This window comes from Ciconia boyciana, chromosome 1 (assembly GCF_034638445.1).
Source record: "Ciconia boyciana chromosome 1, ASM3463844v1, whole genome shotgun sequence".
In the NCBI taxonomy this organism is placed as follows: Eukaryota; Metazoa; Chordata; class Aves; order Ciconiiformes; family Ciconiidae; genus Ciconia; species Ciconia boyciana.
The window spans coordinates 75,967,745-75,985,459 of record NC_132934.1 but is presented as its reverse complement, the minus strand read 5'-3'; the positions used below and the strand labels follow the sequence as shown (position 1 = coordinate 75,985,459).

The 17,715-nt window shown below is 43.9% G+C and overlaps 1 protein-coding gene across 1 annotated transcript in view; it reads left to right on the top strand.

Moving 5' to 3' along the window:
- The window catches only part of LMNTD1 (lamin tail domain containing 1), a 48,356-nt gene extending 36,695 nt beyond the window's left edge, over positions 1-11,661 (top strand). Inside the window, exon 9 of the mRNA XM_072850070.1 lies at positions 9,571-11,661. The gene's annotated coding sequence lies outside the window, so the exon portion shown is untranslated. The remainder of the gene's footprint in view (positions 1-9,570) is intronic.
- The last annotated feature ends 6,054 nt before the right edge of the window (positions 11,662-17,715 follow it).

Below are 17,715 nucleotides of genomic sequence, written 5' to 3'. Positions count from 1 at the left end.
TAAATTACATGCTCTGTGGTTTGCTCTGATTGTATGATGGCATCACTTGCTACAGCCACAAACCACAGAGAATTGACATTGTCTCCATGATTTCACTGGTTTTGTCATAACCGTACCCTTTGGCATTGCTGCTGGTTTCACCAAAAGGAAATGCTACACTGGATACACCATTGAACGTTTCTACAAAACGCTTATTCCCAAACTCTTTTAAAGGCACACATCTATAGGCAGCACTTCTGTCTAGTGTAAACCTCCTTGCGAATGCAACTTAGGCAGCTCCCTCCTGTCCTCCCAAGTGGTGACATTGGAATCCAGGTCACCGAGAACTGAAACACCGCAATGCTTTGGTGGAGGTCATGGGCCAGCTAGCTCTTCCAGCTAGCAGATTTAAATGTGCTTGTGGTTGATAATGAATGAAGCCTAGTAGTTGCCTAGCTTGTTATTTCACCTTGATTACTACAGTTGGAGCACGTGATAAAGATACCACCCTGTGAGACGAGTTGGCAGGTGGAGGTGGAGGCCAGGAAACATCCTCACAGTTGGCACAATTTAGATGGCATAGGACTGAGAAGATCTGGGGATCAAAATACCCTGTGCTTATTATGAGCTCTTCTGGAAGAGCAGAAGAAGAATGCCACTGGCTTACAGTGAGAGTGACTGATCTTTCATTCCTCCACTCCCTCCCTCCACCCAGAGGTAATGGCCTTCACTCGTCCAGTTTTTCAGTTTAGGACATTGGACATTGGACATTTCCCTTTAGGACATTGCATGTGCTCAGGCAGCTGGAAAAGGAGCTTTCAAATCATTATTTCAGTGGGTATGGCCAGAACCTCCTAGCACTTGAAAGCCCTTATAAAATAGTATTGACGATCTGTAGGGCTGCAGTACTTTTTAAAGACAGCTGGTTCTTCATTATCTGTGATAGTGGAGGTCTAGGAGGATCCAACTAACAGACTAATTGAGGTTATACACCTACTATAGGCTATGGTGGGGAGCATATTGGAAAGATACCCGAGTGGTGCAGCAGGGAGCCAGCTCAGGTTGTCCAGAGTGATGCTGCGCTTTAGAGTCTGAGCTCTGCTCGTCTCAGGCGGGCTTTTCCCTGAGTCATTCTAGTACCTGCACCCTGTCCTCTTCAGCCGGGTACATAAGGCAGAGCCACCCACACTAGCGACGAGTGACGCCAGCTCAGGTTTGTTGGAACAAAACTGCTCAGTCTCAGCTCTTGGCACAGCTATGTTTCTTCTAGAGAAAGCAGTGTAGCTTTATTCAGTATAGCTTCATTCATGAAGGCTGTGCTCTGCAATGAACCAGAAACCGCTTGGATTTCACCGGATCCATGGTATGGCCTGTCTGTGCCAGATAGGCTGCCCGCAGAAAAGGGAGAGTTCACTGTAATGCTGTTTCTCTTGGCAGGAATAAGACACAGTCTCATTGCAAGGATGAGAATACACTGCTATTTCTTAGTTAGATCTGTTCCGTGGAAGAACAGAGAACTTCAATTTCAAGTGCTATTTATCTGGCACATTTTAAGAGATTACTTCTAAATGATGGAGGAATGGGCTGAACAGAGGTATAGTGAAACATGGGGGTGATTTGTTCCAGGCAGTCATGGCATCACTAGCTTGATTAGTTTTTGTGTCATCCAACTGCACTATTTCAATAAATTAGAGCATTTTTATGGCTGAATTGAGCACTGTGGTGCATAGTCCACTTGTGTCATATAGATAGTTCCATATATATCTCCTGCCAAGTAGGTAGTAAACAAAGGCTATGAATATCTACACTAGGCTGGAGTAACTCTGTGTCCCCATTGTAATTTGTGACCAAAATAACAAGATATGTTGTATACTAATGCTATGGCTTATTTTTGGCTCTTGTGAAAGGGCGTCCTCTGAGATTTTGCATCCATACACACACTCTCCCACACTCAGATGCTCTCCCTCTCTGTGGGGTTGTACAAAGAGATGTGAAGCACATAAATCTTCCCATTCCAAGAATCTCCTGCTATAAAGAAATCCTTGGCTAGAAACAAGCTTGTATGTAGTGGTTTTTCAAAGCAGCAGAGTTTATGTTTCAACTAGATAAATAAATCACAGGCTAGATTCTTATTTGACCCTCCTCTGTTTGCAAATGTAATTAAAAAGAAGCAGGAGAATCACTGTATAGTCTTTTTCTCCTTTTTCTCCTAGAATTTAGCAGACTACTTGAGAATCTGGAAGAAATAGGTGGACATTGTCTCTAATCTGGTCCAAATTTCAGAGTTGCTTTAATGTCAAAGAAAAATCATCTATCTTCAGTCCTGCTGATTCTCATGATAAGTATTACTAAATACTGAGTTGTTACCATCGGCACCTATCTTCTATGAATATATCAGTCCCTACTTCTGTGTAATTATTGCTGAATGAACAAGATCTGCCCATTTTTGCTTTAAGTCTAATGATTCCTCAGTTATGGAGAAGCTAATGAGTGTAGAAGGCTCCCCGAGGATCCCCATCTCTGTACCACCAGTGGGACAGGAGTCTGTTGGGAAGGGAGGAAAGTGGGATTGACATCCCTTCCGCCTCTCTATCAGGAACAGAAGTCTGCAGCTGTGTGACCTGTTAACCTCATTATTTTTTGGAAGTTCAGCATTCATTTGGTAAACAAAGGCAGGATGAAACCTTCAGCTGGTATAAACCAGCATGCCTCTGTTGTCAGAAATGAACCTTGCCAGATTACTCCATCAAAGGAATTGTCCCAAAGTGATGGGAATTTGTTACTGGAATATATGTCGAACATTTTTGGACAGTATTCCTTCTCTTGAAAACTCACTTTAAGTTTGGTGATCCTCCAGAGGCATTTGCAAATACTGGTTTTTAATTAATTTGAGATCAGGTAGACAGGAAAAAATCATGAGTTGGCTGGAACTCCAGCAAGAAAAGACCTTATTTAAAGGAAAGGAAAACACTGCTGCATTGAAGTTGCCTTTACTTGGCAGAAAGAGGGGGACGGAGGCCGTGAAATGAATGATTGGAGCCAAGGTGTTTAGTTTCATTTCTGTGGGTTTTTTAATCATTGGCACTACTATTCTTGTGAAGCAATACAAAGATTTAAGGCAGCTCATGCAGCCACTTCGGAGCGGAGGTAGAGAGAGTCAGCAGATGCTGCAGACAGAAAACCAGCCTCCACCCACAAGGCGAGAGGTACATAGTGGCTATGTGCAGATGGGCTCCTGCCAAGAAGTGTGTAGTAGCCTCGGAAAGCTTCTAAAAGCTGGCTCAAGGCGCATGGCCTGTGTGTGTTGATACCTACACATTCCCTAACTAAGCAGTGATTAGCTTTTTAGACTGTTTCTTTTTCCATACCCTCTGTGCCCATACGCGCAGATGATACCTGTTCTGGCTACAATATCCATGGAGCAGAGAGCCTTCTGCCTGGTGATGTGGTCAGTTATAAAAGCTGCGTGCATTGACTTGGCTGTGTACACCTGTTTGGGATGCTCTCAAACTCAATGATGTTGACTGTATTTTTTTGCATAAGAAGGTGGTTCAGAGGGAAGCCAAAAGCTCACAGGACTGATTTATTTACTGAACATACTGAAGGGGCACCAAGAAGTTATATATATGCAGCACGTTAAGAACTTTAAATCTTGGACTTAAAGATTATTTTTGTTTGCTATACGAGGTACCAAGCAAGAGGAATAGCAAGGAAATGCATGAAGTATACCCAGAGCTTTTACTGTATTTGCAAGGAGAGATTGAAAGCACAGCACTAGCATCTGGCTTTCTTTACTGAGGTTTAAGATTGCCACCTAGTTTTCCTGAGATTGCCCTAAGCTTGATCAGCCCTACTTTTGAATTGGCATTTCTAGAATAAATAGTGCTTCACATTTTATTACCAGGATCATTATCATTATCTCTGTTTGATTGTCTTTGTATGACAAATTGTTGGGTTTACACCATGAAGATACAACAACAAATTGTTTGGATTGAAACATAATGATACTGTGATTTAGAGTAAGACTTCCTTCATTTAACCTTAGGCATAAAAAAATGAGATGTCTAGTCTCAGTCTGGGCTCTATCAGTAGCCAGTGAAGAGAGAGGTGCTTCTAGAAGATGATTCAACCTACCCAAAAATAGGTGTCTAGGACTGACTGGATGATTTTTCCACTGGAGGTATCTTTCTCTCTCCATACAGCGAGGGAACCTGTATAACTAACTTAGACAGGATGCCTGCCTTTTAGATGGTTACGTATTTGTGAGAAATGTGTGCTGAAAGGTATTTGGTTACAGTCTTTCTTTGCGGCTTCTCTATTACAGTCAAGGCTTTGGACCCAGCTAGAGCTCTAATAAGGCTGTAGCAAAATTGACAGAAGTAGATAATAAAGATAATTTCATTCCTAAGGAAAAAAACCCAAAGGAATATGATATCTGTATGCACTGTGGTATAATTTTGCCCTCCATTGAGAAATGTGAGTGTGTTCAACAAAAACAGAACTGAGCTATATGATTTCCGTCAACTGCCAAAAAAACCTCCACATATTATAAATTGCAGAACTGAGACTCCTTGGGGCCAACCACATCATGAGTGGTCACGTTAAGCAAGTTGTAAAGATAAGGATAAAATCTAGTCATCCCGAATTCACAGCCCTGTTCCCCAGTCAGTACAAGTAGATGTAATTTGTGTGATGGACCTGTACCCATTCACGTCTTTCTGTAATTTGGCATCCAGTTGTGTCCCTCAACCTTCTCCTATAAAACCCCTGTATAAAAGAGCTGGCCTCGCAATGAAGAGTGCACTGAATGATGCATGTGTGGGTGAAAGGGAGCAGGAATGCTCTGGACGGAGATGACGTCTCTTTCCGCTCCAGAGATGCTGATTGTTTTGTGGAATCTGAGCTATCACGCAGCATGTTTTTGGATCTTGTGAGAGCCTCTGAAAGACGTGGTTTCCCACTGGATCTTCTGACGTGACAAATTATAACTGTAAAGTGTTATCTTCTACATTCAATTTATTACATTGACTTCTCGACACCTGGAGTTTTGTTAAAATATTCTAATTTCCCCCTTTTTATCAGTAATTAAAACTAAAGTGGAACAACCCACCTTATAAATGTGCTACTTAGCAATTACTCCTGTAAAAACCCCTTTGTTGTCATTAATAGGTAGTCTCCTTTGCTAGGCCAGCAGAATAATTAAGCTGATCCATATATCAGGCTGATATTTATGTCTTCTTTCTGATTCATCCCAGGCATAGAAGGATAGGCCAAGTGGCTCTTTCTGTCATTTTAATATGGGTGTAAGCCAGGCTGCCAGGACCATGCTGTTTCCCTCAGACGACCACCTAATCCCTCTGATGATACCAGGTGCAAGAATGGGGTAAATGACAGAGAAATTGATAATGAGGAAATAAATCATGCAAGTTGGAAACCCTTAACTTTAAACATTTACGTTACTATCCTTCATGAATGAAGACGCATTTCTGGCTCAGAGGAAGACACTTTTATGAAGTTTTACTGCACCTCTTCAGCAGCCCTGTGAGCTCGTCTGCCTGGGGACAATCAGCTGCAGTCACTGCTGCTGGAGTGAATCACTGCGCAGCAGATATTCCCACAGTCAGTAGGTCACATTGGCAGAGCTCGGAGTATCGACTGCCTCCATTGCATTTTCCAGAGGGACGATGAAACATTGTGTCAGAACTTGTACATTTTCATTTTAATCACTAGCCATATCAGACTTCCTCCCCAGGAAAATACGATTCTAGGAGAATGGTGACTCTGTCCCAGACTAATCGCTCTGGCTTTAGAAATGCACTCATTATTCCAGAGCAAAAGCATCTCTTGCCCAGCATGCAGTGTCAGCACAGAAAGTTATTTTGGTCAGTATCCCATACAGAAAAGCTTTGCGTCATATGGGTCTATACTGATTACAGATAACCCTGAGCTGAAATTAACTTGGTCCTGTGGATGAGAATGAGGTATCCTTTTGCTGCCCTCTTTCTTCTACTTGCAAACATATCTCCTGCATGTATTAGTATAGTTACTTCCACTTTCATCCAAGGAATTCAACACCTTGAAATGAGGTGATTATATTTAAAATCAGATTATTTCAGAAAGCTTCAGTGTAGTCAAAGCCTCTTGAATCTACAGCTTTACTAAATCTCAGCGTATAGCAGATTTTTTTTTTGCCGACAGTTTTTAAAGGTGTATGTACAGAAAAGATCTATTCAAAATATCAGTCCCCGCAGATTTATGCCTAGAATAGATCTCCTGGTTTAACAGGTAAAGATAATCATGTTTTCCCTCATTGTACATAATGGAATTTATTTTCCATCAAAAAACACTTATTCTTCCCAGATATGTATTTAACACCACTATTTTAATAAAGAAAAAATATCTAAACAGTTTTGATGACCACATTGCATTGAAATATAGAGATCAAAAATATCAGCAGGCTGTCTTTGTATTCCCCCATGATATTGTCATTTTAAGGACTAAGGCAATTTGACATCAGGAGCATAAGGAGAATAGACAATATCAACATAAGATGAGAATCATCAGAGACAACTTTTCATGCAGCAGTTCTTATTCAAAGCACTTGTAATTTAATCTCACAGTGCCAATATCTGAGAGTTACTTATTGGATTTCTTGTAAACATCTTAAGCAACAGTTAAATTACTACTCAGTATTAGAAATTAGATAAGACAGAGAAAATAATGTCTGAAAGAAAGGATACATTTTCACATTGGCAAAGGATTAGCAGCAGGTGTCTTAATGATCCATACTGTCAGATGTATTCTTTGCTGTTTTTATTAATGGTCTGGAAAACTGAGTGAGCAGTGAGGTAAGAAATTTTGCAGATGACACAAAATGGTTGAAGGCCACTGAGGACTAGGCATGGCTATGAAAACTTTTTAGAAGACGCTAGGAAAGCAAGGTGAGATAGAAATATGAGAGCAAGCAGAATCTTCTGTTTTGAATAAATACAAAATAATCAGATTTGGGGGAAAAAAGAAAGAAAAGCAAATGTCAGCTACTCTTAAAAGCTGAAAATTACCCAGAAAAAAAAGTGGGTCATGATTGGTGACAGTGAAAATCCCTACTTAAAATGCAGAGTTATCCAAAAACCAAATTGTGTGAGTACTGCACAGCCCAGGATGGAAAACAGGCTCTGTAAATATTACAACACTGCTTTGTAAACCAAGAGTATTGGCATATCTAAAATACTGTATTCATTCTTGGTTATTTTTTCTTGAAAGTATTTTGCGGAAGTAGAAATGTCTAGAAATGGGACATTGAAATGACTAGATAAAAGTGCTCATAGGAAGAGAAATTGAAAAGATTGGAGCTGTCATTTAGAGACAAATAAAAGGAAAAACACTAGAGAGAGGGTAACTTTTTTATTTCAGCTTATTCTTTCTTCTCAAGAAGAATGAAAGGAATTTAATTAAACTGAGCATTTAAAACAGATCAAAGAGGACTCTCCTCCACAATGTACGGTTAATGATGAGATCTTCTCGCTGCAAGGTATAATTGAGCCCAGGAGTCATCCTGTGGGGAGGCTGCTCCATAAACTCCCATTTTTGCCTCGGTTTCCTCTTCTCTGGGAACTTCTGGCCCTGTCCACTCTCTGTGGCCGGGTATTGAACTAAGTGAATCGCTGCCCGGCAACTAACACTGCACTATTCCTAAATTCAACATCAGCCCCGTATACCTTACACTGGGAAATATTTGCGCTCCTTTGATTTATACTGTTCATTTACAGCTAAAAATACTGCCACTCAGCAGGGAATTGTAAAAGACGAACTGCAGGGGCAGCACCTGCCAACACATTTTTCTTAAATCACTCTAGGTAGCTGTTCCTGAACATAACCAGCTAGAGGGCCCAAATTATTATAATACTGTTTTTCACTTCCCTTCTGTGGATTTGAGACTTCAAGACTGTGATTAATTAAGCCTCTCAACTACCCTTATGTCCTAGGTATTATTAGACTGACGCCTAATGTAACCTTTTCAAGGTCACAGTGTAAATAGCTAGTTCTGCCAGTGATAAATCTCTGAGTTTCTCTTGAAAACTACGCTGCTTCTTTAGCCACTAGCCCACATCCTTCCACAGTAAAGTCTCTTTCTTACTCCTCTATGAATTTCCAGTCACCGCACTGCAATCCTTACAAGCATCAAAAATCATCTCGCAATCTCGCATCATACTTGGCATACCAGTGACTCTTGGCCAAGATTTTTTGATGAATGCGTCAACTCACCTGTGTCTTACACCTCATCTTCTAAGTAAATGGACAATTCCAGCTGGGTTCAGTGTAGTATGGGAGAGAGATCTGGGACTCTCAGTGACTTAACATTGTCTTCAACCTTAAAACTGCCTTATGGAAACCCCACTGACGTAGAAAGAGAACACAGCATTTTCATTTTTAAGAAGGAGCACTATATATTTCAGCAAGGTATTGCTAGGGTGCAAAAGCCCATATAAGCCAGTGGAAGATCCTATTGACCTTGACGAACTCCATATTTTGTCTCTTCACTTCATGAGTGCTTTAGCAGTAATAGCATCACTTAAATGACTTCATACTCATTTCAGTGGTTCCAGAATTACATTTTTCATTTCCATGGTGCTTCTTTGTGCAACCATCTAAAAATGCCTCTTGTTCTTCCCAGCTGTTTGCATGCTGACCAGACCTTAGGAACACAGTTAAAGATTGCAAGGCAATGAAATTATCAATTTGTTGGCATGAGTTCTTGGGTGCGGTGGCTAAAATTGGGACACACTTTTTTTCCAGCTGCAGAGTGGGAAATGTAAACTTTTGCACTTCAGAATGTTGTCTGAATTCACTATTTTGAACAGTTCAGGTCCTGTCTGTTTGGAAAGGGACCAGTGATCTGCGATGCCTTGGTATTTAGGTCATCACCTCAAGTAACCATTGATTTTTCCAAAAGTAAATGAATATTCATCACTCACTGAAAACCAGGCCCTGTTAGAATAATACCATCTGCATTCTCCATGGTCAGTACTACCCTTGGAAATTCTCAATTTATCTTTTTGCTTGATATTTTTTGCTCTGATGAAATTCCAGAAAGGAGCTAGGCAGTGCAAATATGCGTCAGAGAACTGGGAAAGGCAGGGATGTTTATACTACCAGGGTCCCAACCTGACTTTTTTTCCAATGTGATTTACTAGTAGTAGTCAATTTACAGCTGGGAGAGGGAAGTGTCAAATATAAAATTGTGTGCAGTCCAATTCATAGTGAACGAATGCAAATGGAAATAACACCACGATCTTCTCTGACACCAATTAGCCTCCCCATAGGAGTCTCAGGAAAAGGACGCAGACACAGAATGGACATTTGTTGGACCCTTGGTCTCAGGGCCAAGGCAGCAGGAATGGCGCAAGAGATATATCTGTTGTCACTTTACCTGCCAAATACTGAATAAATAATCAGAAGCACTCATGAGCATTTAGATTACTAAGAGGAAAGAAAAGCTAAACTAAATCAGCAGGGATATCGTTAAAAATTATTGACTGAATGCTGTATGCACTGCCAGTACTTACGAGTGATCTTGTCTTTTTCTTGCAGCCTAATTTTGGTGGCGTGATGTATGTAGGGTCTCTCCCCCCGGCTGGCACTGCTCTCCAGAAGTACTTTGTCACTCCATCTTACAGCTCCATGCTACAAACGCATCACTTGCTCTAGCTTGCAGCACCACTTCCATGAACAGGAAGAGATTATCTGGGCCTCTAAAGAAAAAATCTTTTGCAAAACAGTTGTGCAGGTTTTTCCTTCAAGAAATGAGGAGATTTGGCTCTGTGGCAACACCAGAGACTGTCAACCTTATCAGTACCGACTGGCATGACCCATAAAGTTTACTTTAACGGTTCTTATCACTAGCATTTCACAGTCATTCCGCATTTATACTGATGCACACTGAGGTGTGTATAGTTTATAAACTTTATATGTATACATGCGTGTATGTAATGTTTAAGAGAAAAAAACATTGCTACATAGGTCAGTGATTTTACCTCTGGAGCTCTTCAGAAGCAACATCCATTTTTCCTGCAGAAGCAAGGGATATTGAAAAGATTTTGCAGTGTGCTATCTCTCCTGCAGTCACTGTTTGCTTTCTGCTTTAGCCTTACAAGCTACTGGCAAACCATCCACTGGAGTGGAAGCTGCTCATGTATTCAAAGGGCTAGGCAGAGCTGGTCAGATGGGGTGTCCTCGAGGCCAGCAGGAGGTAATGATCAGATTAGCTGAGTCATAATGGCCAACCACAGATATATATATCTCTCTCTATATATCTCATGGCTCCCCTTCAAAGGAACTCACCTAATCAGATCTGTCCCCAGGAATATGTTTATCCTGTCTAGAGCTTGGCTTTCGAAGCAATTTTTTTAGATCCCAGCTCCCTGTAAACCTAGGAGTGCTGAGATCCCAAAGGCCCTTTTGATTTCACTCATTATGAGAATGTTACAAAATTTAAGTCCCAACTCTAAATGCCTAGTTTTTCTCCAGACATGGAAAGCTGTGGTTCAGCCTCAATCCTGCTGTCAGCAAGAAAAACTTGCTCCAGTTCTTTCCGCAGATCTTTGCAGATTTTTTTTTTCACAGACTTTATTAAACTAGTCCCTTAGCTTTGAGCATCTTTTCTGGATTATGAAATCACTCCCTTACATGAATGACAGAGAACGGCTGCCCCACAGGAGGCTACAGAGGTGCGTGGTTTCTGCCACCAGGAGAGATGCCACCAGGAGAAATGCCTGTGCTTCTCCTCAGTGGCGAAGGATGAAGACAGTTTTCATGGGCTTGCAGTCTCCATCCCCAGAGGTTCATTGTTGACCTCACTGATTTTTACATTCCAGTGAACAACCCATATAGCAGGCAACAAAGCCAAAGAAGCTCAAAGCTTTCAACTGATGACCCTGAAATGTGAGGAGAAAGTCAGCTGAAGTCATATAGGAGGAGGCAAACCAATTCCCATTTCCTGCCTCTGAAGTCCAGCTTTCTCCTTGGCCGCTTGCATTTGAATCTTTCCCCAACATTAACCCCTGCAGCATCGTTCAGGTGACCTGCTCTGATCCTTTAAGGTGTAATGTGGAAAAATATGTGTGAATAGGCAATTCTGGAGTTTTTCCTCCAAAATCTGTGTGTGTGGATTGCACCAGCGCATCAGGTGAGCTCTCTCCTCCTTCCCAGACAGCCTGGCCATCCCAGTTCTGCACAAGCAATGCTTCTTACAGCTTCTGACAGTGCAGCAGTTTTGAGCCAATGAGCTCAACTTCTCATTGCTGTTTATTTGCAAAAACAAAGTCAACTTTTTTGTCTGGATTTTGAGAAGTGCCTTTAAATCCTGAGTCTAACAAACACGTGTGCAGCTGAGAAAGGGAAAAGACCTGGGAACAGTGAGGTTTACCCAAAACCTATGGAGATATTTAAAGCACGGTTTTGGAAGCAGCTTTAACTGATAAGCCAAAAAATCTCTGCTACTCTTCAATAGCACAGAGGGAGCTGTACAATTACCTATAAGCCAGGGAGGAAAAGCGCATCTCTCATCACTAAAGCCATGCCTGTCTGCTGTGTGGTTTGCTTTGCACTGCATTTGTAGCCTCGCGTTTGTCAGCTTTTCTTCCCTTTTGTTTTCCGGGGCTGTTACTGCTGCACAGAAGTCAATAAACACAAGTTTCAAGTACTTTTTGGTTTGTGATTATGATACAATGTTGCCATTAAAATCTTTTTTCTGTATGCTGGCTCATCCAGAGGGATCTTTTAGCTTCTGTTAAACTCATAATTTTTACACCATGCCACGTGCTCACTAAAAAGAGCGAGGACCACGAGGCTCCAGTTATTGGTGGAGAGTATTCAATACCTGAAGGGAACAGACAGCAGGTGGTGGAAGATGATCGAGTTAACCCCTTGCCATTTTACCCCCCTGTCCTCATTCTTTATCCAAAGGATGATGCATAACGTAGTAACCTGTCTTTTACAACTGCTGAGTTCCCTTCCTTCTAACACTGGTTGCGTCGACCCCCGGCAGCCTCGCTGCTGGCTGCCTTCCCACATGCAGAATGGCAACTGCGAGCTTTGTACTGCAGCACCTTCTCTTTGGGCAGCCTTTGCACTTCTTTGTAAGGTCCAGCTGTCTAACAGAGAGCTTTGCTCAGACCTGTGAAGCTCCTGAGGTCCCTTAAACCCATTAATTTGAGTAGGCACCGCACTGGGTTAGGCACAGCCAACGTAGCAGCAAATGCCCCCTCTTTGTCCTCACTCTCCCAGCTGCAGCATCATGCCAGAATCGCCAGTGCAAGTTATTCTGCAGGCTAGACTAAAAAAATGCTTACGTGTTATTTCTGTGTCGGTCACCCCCTCCTTTTCTGATATGCACAGGGATGGTATCAATGCAAGGAGGGAAAAGGAATTGTTTAGGGTGGGACGAAGCGTAACTAGGGGCAATGGGAGGAAACAGAGCAGAGAAATGTCTAGGCTGACTATCAAGAAAAACATCCTAACATTGAAGCCCGAAAAGGCTGTTTAATGATCTCCCAAAGGAAGTAGCGGGAACCTTTATCAATGAGTCATTTCAAACTGTGAAGGACAAAGCTCTGAGTGTGGGGCATAGTCATGTGTTGGCAGGGCATGAAGGGTCTTTCCTATTCCTCCTTGCTGACTCTGTGCCCTCACCCTTCTGAAAGAAACAGAGCCTGGAAAACACAATGCGAGCAGTGGTTTCCTAACACACACACAAAAAGAAAAACAACATCCTTAAGTGATCCTTTGAGATTGGGAGCTTGGGAAATGCTTTTTAAATTAGCTTCAATAACATGACAGATGATAACAAGTTTTAGAGTAATTTTCTTCTTTTTTTTTTTTTTAGCCGCATTGCCAGAGCGTGTGTCTATCCTGGCAGCAGCTTTCTTGCAAATTAATGAAACATCAAGGCTGCACTACCAGCCAGATTGGAGTAGGTTATTTCCAGGAGAAAGCCTGAACTGGCAGATTGTCAGCTGCTACAAATCAATTAAGTTCCCTTGATTCCAGCACAGAGGGCCACCAACTTACAGCTGCAGAGGATCTGGCCCATTTCACGTTGGAACAGAAATATTGCTTTCATTTCACTGAGAGCTGAACTATTTAAAATTTAAATGCTGTTAAAATTTAAAATCCCTATTTAATTTAAAATTCCCTTTGCAGTTTCTTTTAGTGACGGTGTTCCTCATTTCTGCTGCAAAGAGTTGAGACCTTACATTTCCCCGAGACCACCACATCAGGGTTTGCAGGGCTTCTGTGTCCTTTGGCCAGCAGGCACGATATGCCTTGCCCTTGGATTTTTTGCTGATCCCAGTTTCTCGCTCCCGTTTGCTAAATAATAAGAATAAATAGCATTAAATGTTAGCCAACGCTCACCACATTGCCCAAATCCCTGGAAAGCAGCAGCATGCCTCAGTGCTGGGAGGGGAGTAGAAGCAGGATGGAAGAGGACTGCCTTGCCTATGGAAAAGCACTGGCGGTGGCTTTGAGGCTCAGACAAAAGGCTGCAAAGCCAAAGTTTGCTTCTCGCCAGCGTGCCCCAGCCCTCCATGCCCTGTGTGTGTGCCGGAGGCTTCAGTTTTGGGAAGGGGGGATTCTCCCAGCTCCCTAGACAGACTTTGGGCCCTCAGGATGTGTTGCAGGGCTGTTGCAATGCTTACATTTGTAGGGAGTTTGACCACAGCCATGGAGAGAAGCCCGATGTCTGCCCATGCAGACCCTGGCAAGCCCTGGCATGTTTTGCTGTGTCTCAGATTGACAGGTGGGTGTTTTGCCTTATTAAAAGTTATTTCATGTTATCTGGTCCCCAGTCAGTTGAGTACTGGCATCAGTGAAGAAGAAAATCCTTGTCTCTCTCAGCCCACGGCTGTGAGGGAAGGGGCTGTCCCGGAGAGCTGCAGAAAAAAGCAATAGAGAAGAGGCAATGGTGTCCGGAGACAGGGAGTGGGGGAAGGAGACCAGGGGTTAAAGCGACCAAGAGAAATGAGGATTAAAGGGAGCTTGAAGGGGCTGGGAGGTGTTGGGAGACCAGGGAGGCTCTAGCACCTGTGCATGGCCCCGGCAGCTGTGCCTGTGCCCACAGGGAGAGCTGCACCCCCGTAAGCAGCACCACGTTCCACGTTGGGCAACATCTGTTCCGTTCGCTGCTTGCCTTCTTGTCAAGATGGGAGATTTCGCGCTTCCAACTTGCAACTGGGTTTATAATTTGGCAAAGAAACTAAAAAAAAAACCCCAAACCCCAAAGCATGTCATTACAAAGTGTTACAGCACATGCATTAGCGCCTCGCTACAAAGCCCAGCCGAGAGCCAACTTTCCAGCGTAATTTTCCTGTGCATCTGCCAAGTGGTGCGTGGAAAGAACCATCTGCAGTGTCTTACAGGGGCATTTCCCGGTCACAGCTTCCAAAGGGTAACTAAAAACTGAGTCCTTTAAGACATACGCCATTGCCCAAAAGGGCTTGAGTTTTAACAAGAATATAAGTTAAAGTTGAGAGAACAAGTGATGACTCCCACTATTTGGTCTGCTCTGTCTGTATCTGGAGCTAATCAGCCGACTCGGCAAAATTAATATCTCCTATGTACTTCATAATCCAATTTATGTTTTAAGAATTTTTCTTTAAAGAATTAACAGCATGTCTGTCAGGCACTGTTCATTAAACATTTTTGGATCAGGCAGTACCTTGGATCACCAAGATTCTGATTATGCTTACATTTTAATCTCAAAATGACTGATTACCCACGGGAACAAGCGATCAAGGGGAACAGTGCGTTGCCCATCCCTGGGAATCACCGGTCCAGACTGAGTGCCTTTCTGGGATGCAGGCTTTTGCCAGGCACATCTTGTGCAGCTCAGAAGAATGTCCAGATGAACGTCCACACACAAGAGGCCAGACTACATGATCTAATAGTCCCTTTTGGCCTTAAAATCTTGAATCAGTGAACTGAAATCTATGAAAAAGAGTTCCCAGTTGTAGGAAGGAACTGGCTCAATTGCAAATAGGTCAATTAAACTCAAACTGACAACCTCCTGGATCGTCTTTAAAGCTATAAATTGGATTGAAAGGGATGTAAGTATAATTAACTTCTCCTGTAGTTTCAAGCTACTAGAAAATGTCTCACTTCCTATCCGACACTCCTGTGTAATGTTCCTGTGCTCCCCTAAAAAGCCGGTAGCATTATTTTCCATATCTCTCTACAAAGGTAGTCTCTAGCTGGGCCACAATGTAGTGAGCACAAGGCTGGACTGACCAAGTGGAAGCCCCCATCCTGCTCTGGGCAGGTGGCAGACACAGATGTCCCTTCCAGGTGTTAAGCTGTGTAATTCTTCTGGTGAGCCAAGGAGGGAGGCAGGAGGGACCCCCCGCCCAGATTGTGCCCCTTGGGCTCAGGCTGAGCTGTGTCCAAAGGCCAGGTTCACCCGTTGACATGGCGGTGGCCGTTTGCAGGGCCGGACATTGCAGGTTAACTTATCCGCTTGATGTGAATGACACACGGAGCAGATCGGTGGCCAGGCACCTCCTCTGGTCCCTGTCCCTGCTTCTTGCATGGGGCTACACCCAGATCCTGGTGGACCAGCTCAGCCAGCCCGTGCTAGCGACTGCCATGCCACTGCAACACAAAACCTCCATCGTCTGCGCGATGCTTCTCTGCAAGGGGCTCTGGTTAGTAACGCACCACTGGGCTTAGTATAGAGGGATTGCAGGGCCTGGGAGGAGGCAATTTTTTTATTTTCCATGCGTATCTGTACTTGGGCCATTAACTCTCATTTATGGACTATGGATAGAAATGTCTCTCATTTCTTCAGCACTACAAATTAATTGCATGTTCAGCACAAGAGTAACGCAGGGGGGAGAAATTTGAGCAAGGCCAGTTTAGCATCTCCCACCCCAGCTTCTTCACCCTGTTCCTTCCTCCTGGGGCCTTGAATCTCTTCACTCCGCTCTCACTTGCCTTTCTTCGCCTCCCTCTCCTCTCCCACTGCTGACACGTGTCCTACCCCAGCGCTCTCATCCGCTCCTTTCCTTCTCACAATTTCTCATCCCCTCTTCCCCTCACCCCTCTCCTGTTTCTCCCTGTACCCCATCTCGCTTTAAAACACAAAGCTGTTCCCAAACATTAGGAACTGGATTTTAGAGGAATCAAATGCTGCCTGAACCGAGCCAGTTCCTGAGCTACCTTTTTGCCTTGGATGATGACACCCAGGTGTCGTGGTTTAGCCCCAGCCAGCAACTGAGCCCCACACAGCTGCTCGCTCACTCCCCCACAATAGGATGGAGGAGAGAATCACAAGAGTAAAAGTGAGAAAACTCGTGGGTTGAGATAAAGACAGTTTAACAGGTAAAGCAAAAGCCGCGCACGCAGGCAAAGCAAAACAAGGAATTCATTCACTCCTTCCCATGGGCAGGCAGGTGTTCAGCCATCTCCAGGAAAGCAGGGCTCCATCACGCGTAATGGTTACTTGGGAAGACAAACGCCATCACTCCAAACGTCCCCCCTTCCTTCTTCTTCCCCAGCTTTATATGCTGAGCATGACACCATATGGTGTGGAATAGCCCTTTGGTCAGTTTGGATCAACTCTCCTAGCTGTGTCCCCTCCCAACTTCTTCCGCACCTGGCAGAGCATGGGAAGCTGAAAAGTCCTTGAGTAGTGCAGCAACCACTAAAACATCTCTGTATTATCAACACTGTTTTCAGCACAAATCCAAAACATAGCCCCATACCAGCCACTATAAAGAAAATTAACTGTATCAGCTCAGCTGAAACCAGGACACCAGGTATGGCTAACGCTGCAAAAAGGCCTGCCGCCACAGCACGGTGGGCTGTGAAATCCCCCAGGAGTTAAGCAGGGCTGCATTTGGTGGGTGCCCAAGGGCAAGACCCCCGGGCAGGCGCGGCCGGGGCCGGCAGGGGCGGCCGGGCTGCGCCGGTGCCCGCCCCGCCTCGGGCCGCAGCCGGAGCTGAGCGCGGCTGCAATGTTAACAGTGCCATCTTTTGGATAAGGTGGAAAACTGTACTAACTTCCTGGTGCCGTGGAAAAACTCTCCAGGCAACCCTGCCAGAGAAAAAGGCGCTTTTTTCCCTTGCTCTCGCCGAGATCGCTGCCTCAATTCCCCTGGAAGTTCTCATCGGGAAAAGGTATTCTCCCCTTCAAATTCATAATTGCTCTGTGGGGTGTCTGCACGGCATCCAGCCGCGCTGTCTGGCTTCAGTCAGCTGCATTTCAGTGGTATAGCACAGAGAAATACACTGTGAATGAGATTTTTTCCGAAGGCGCTCGGGTGCGTGATGAGAGCCGCTGCGGCTTGTGCGGGTACCTCCCGACGGCTGGAAGTCTGCCTGCGTGCAGAAGCAGCACAGATGCAAAGTGGGCAGCGGTTCCAGGATTTGTCTGCGCTGCAATGCACTTTAGGGCTGAATAAAAGGAAAAGGCTAAAAATGTAATCTTTTTATGGCTAAAGTATGTAATCTTATACTCCTCCACGTAATACACAAGTGACGCTATCATAGAAATGAATGCTGCATCTCCACTGGAACTGGGCTTTTAATGTTCAGTAAAATGTCCCGATTCCTGGAGGGGCCTTAACTGAGAATACGCTCATCCTCGGTAGTCATGCTGATGCTTTTTGCATCCGAGCCAGGATTTTGTAAATCTAAGTCAGCTCTGTCTCTTGTGCCTAATAATATGAAGCAAGAAATAGC